Raw genomic sequence first — 4,019 nt, forward strand, 5'->3', positions numbered from 1 at the left:
TCTTACCTAGCCAAAGCATCTTTCAGAAGCAAAGGTGAAATAAAGTCTTCTGAACACAAGAAACCTGGAAGATTTTGCCACCAGTGTATCTGCTTTATAAGAAATATTACAGGAAGCCTTTCAAGTAAAAATGGTAACTAAGTGGGTAAATGTAAAAATTATTATTATTATTATTATTATGATTATTATTATTTTTTGGACTGAGATGGATGGCTTTATTTGTATTGTCCTACTCTGATGAGCACTGGGGGGATATGGTTATCATCCTGCTTTTGATCTACAAAAAGGGGTGAAGAACATCTGCATTTTACACTTTATTTAACATTAATAAAATGATAAATACAGTTACAGGCAAATGACAATTCAGTACACTTAGTTAGATAATAGTTTAAAATTTACATATTCACAAACTTGTAGATCCTTCACCACCATGGAATATTTTAGTCTATGTAGTCCAAGTCTTCTGGAATTCCAAAAGTTTTATCAATTTTATTTTCTTCAAACCCAAATTTTCTTTTGGCCCAAGATTTTATTGCAAATATGTTATCAGTCCATCTGTTAGCAGCTTCTTTGGCTACTTTATTTGCTTGGCCTGAGATTCCAGAACCTCCAATTTACGTTTCCTTGCATGAAGAGCTTTACTTGGAAAAGTCCAATAATAATTAGAAGTTCCGATCCTCTCACAGTCAACCATACCATCATCAACTAACTCTGAAGGACTTCTTTTACTGACATAGCAGTAATGCCTTTCTCTTTGGCAGCAATCTTCTCCAAGTCTTTTAATTGAAACACATCTTTTGTTTCAAAAAATATTTCCATCATGCGAGTTCTCTTTTCTTCTGCACTCAGTCCTTTTTTCTTTGACATGGCGCGGGCGCCGGGGATTCCGCTGGCTGGGCCTGTAAAAATTATTATTATCACCTAAATTGACCTGGAAGATAATTCAATCAACTTGTCTTTAAAGCAAAATGATAATGCATTATGAAGTTTATGACATACATAGATGTATGACAATAAAAACACAAAAGCCTCGAGGGGATAAATAATATTGTCAGGTTTTTATGTTACTCATGAAGTGGTATAAAATCACTTGAAGGTAAGCTGTGGTAAGTTAAAGATACTATAAACACTAAAGTAACCACTAAAATACACGCAAAAAAGTTATAACTAGCAAATCAACAAAGGAGGAAAAGAGAATCATAAGGAAAACTTGATACAAAATAAGGCAGAAAAAGAGAAAAAAGGAAACAAAAATGAGAAAAATAGAAAACAAAAGGCCAGATGGTAGATGTAAAGCAGATGATGCTAATAATCACAGTAAACATAAATGATATGAACAGTATCCCCTCCAACAGACTGGGCAACATACTGAGACCTTGCCTCTCAAAAAAAAAAAAAAAAAAAAGCCAGGCGTGATGATGCGTGCCTGTAGTCCCAACTTCTTGGGAGGCTGAGGTGGGAGGTTAGCTTGAACCCAGGAGTTTGAGGATGCTGTGGGCTATGATTGCACCGCTGCATTCCAGCCTGGGTGTCAGAGTGAGACCCTCTTTTAAATCAACAAAAATTTCGAAGCATTAAACAATACAATCTACCTTTTTTTTTTTTTTTTAAAGAACAATTAAAGAACAGTGTCCCCTCCCAATAAAATGGAGTGATTATCAGATTGGTTAAAAAAAGACTAGTAGCTACTATATGTTGCCTGGAAGAAACCCACATTACATTTAAAAAGACAAATAGGTTTAAAGTAAAAGTATAGAAAGACATGTCATGTTAACACTAAGCAAAAGAAATCTGGAATGGTTTTATTAATAAAGAAGTATGTTTCACAGCAAAGATAATTATCAAGAATAAAGAGGATCATTTCATAATGATAAGATCAGTTTATCAAGAAGAAACAGCATATTTACGCACCTAATAAGAGAGCTTCACAATACACAAAGCAAATCTAATAGAACTGCAAGGAGAAATAAGCATGCTCACAACTGTGGTTGGAGATTTTAATATGCTTGTCTCGAAAATTGATAAGTAGACAGAAAATCAGTAATCATTTAGAAGCATTAAACAACACTATCTACTAATATATAACCTAATTAACAATTATAAGCTACTTTTCCCAAGGATATCAGAATATACATTCCTTTTTAAGTGTACATGGAACATTGACCAAGATTGATTGTATTTTACTCCATTGAACAAAGTTCAAAAAGATTAGATACATTAAGTTATAGAAAGTATAGTCTTTGATTGCAGTGAAAATAATTTGAAATCAATAACAGAATGTTATCTATACATTGGTATAGTATAGGAAGTTAAGAAAAAATAAATTTAAAATGTTATAAAAATCTTCCAATATTTGGAAACTATAAAACAGCCTTCTAAACACATGGGCCAAAGAAGAATAAAAGATGAAATCAGAAAGTATTTTGAACAGAAGGAATATGAAAATACAACAATATTTGTAAAATATTTGTAAAATACATCAATATTTGTAAAAAGAAACTAAAGTATGTTGAGAGAATTTTATTTTTATGTGTTTATTTTTTTTGAGGTGGTGTTTCTTGTTGCCCAGGCTGGAGTGCAATGGCATGATCTCGGCTCACTGCAACCTTCGCCTCCTGGATTCAAGCGATTCTTCTGCCTCAGCCTCCTGAGTAGCTGGGATTACAGGCATGCACCACCATGCCCGACTAATTTTGTATTTTTATTGGGTTTCTCCCTGTTGGTTCGGTTGGTCTTGAACTCCCGACCTCAGGTGATCCGCCCACCTCAGCCTCCCAAAGTGCTGGCATTACAGGCGTGAGCCACCATGCCCGGCCTGTTGAGGGAGTTTTTATAGGACTAAATGCCTACAAAGGAAAATGAAAACAAGGACTGACCAAGTCACTTTAAGAAACTAGTAAAAGAAGAGCAAATAAAACCCAAGGTGGCCTGGCGTGGTGGCTCACTTGTGTAATCCCAGCACTTTGGGAGGCTGAGACAGGCGGATCATGAGGTCAGGAGATCAAGACTGTCCTGGGTAACACGGTGAAACCCTGTCTCTGCTAAAAATATAAAAAACAAAAAACAAAAACCAAAAAAATTAGCCGGGCATGGTGGTGGGTGCCTGTAGTCCCAGCTACTGTGGAGGCTGAGGCAGGAGGGGCGTGAACCTGGGAGGTGGAGGTTGCAGTGAGCCAAGATCATGCCACTGCACTCCAGCCTGGGAGACAGGGCGAGACTCCGTCTCAAAAAAAAAAAAAAAGAAAAAAAAAACCAGGTAGGCAGTAGAAAGGAAATAATAAAAATTAGACTAAATGTCAATAAAGTAAGAAAGTAGAAGGAACAATGGAAATCAAGACTACTACTATAAGCTGGTATTTTAAGAAGATTAATGAAATAAACAAACTTCTAGCCAAACCGATCAGGAAAAAAAGAGAGAACACTCAAAATCATCAGTGTCAATAAATCAGAGAAGTTAAAGCATTACAGACATTACAGGTATTACTACAGATATTACAGGAATAACAAGGGAATATTATGAACACCTTTATGACTATAAACTTGACAACTTAGATGAAATGGGCGAATCCTTTGACAGACACAAACTGTAAGAGTTAATTCAAGAAGAAATAAATAACCTGAATAAGCCCACATCTATAAATAAAATTTAATTTGTAGGAAAAACCTTTTCAGAAAAAACACTCAAAGCCTGAATGAATTCACTGTAGAGTTCTATCAAGCACTTAAGGAAGAAACAGAACTCCTCACCCCAAATCAACAGAATATACATTCTTCTCAGCACCACATCGCACTTATTCCAAAATTGACCACTTAGTTGGAAGTAAAGCACTCCTCAGCAAATGTAAAAGAACAGAAATTATAACAAACTGTCTCTCAGACCACAGTGCAATCAAACTAGAACTCAGGATTAAGAAACTCATGCAAAACCACTCAACTACGTGGAATCTAAACAACCTGCTCCTGAAATGACTACTGGGTACATAAAGAAATGAAGGCAGAAATAAAGATGTTCTTTGAAA

General features: G+C 35.5%; 1 pseudogene; it reads right to left on the minus strand.

The window, feature by feature from the left end:
• Positions 1–215: 215 nt before the first annotated feature.
• On the minus strand, positions 216–896 carry LOC119627640 (meiotic nuclear division protein 1 homolog pseudogene; annotated as a pseudogene).
• Between the last annotated feature and the right edge of the window lie 3,123 nt (positions 897–4,019).

Source organism: Chlorocebus sabaeus, chromosome 5 (assembly GCF_047675955.1).
Source record: "Chlorocebus sabaeus isolate Y175 chromosome 5, mChlSab1.0.hap1, whole genome shotgun sequence".
NCBI lineage: Eukaryota > Metazoa > Chordata > Mammalia > Primates > Cercopithecidae > Chlorocebus > Chlorocebus sabaeus.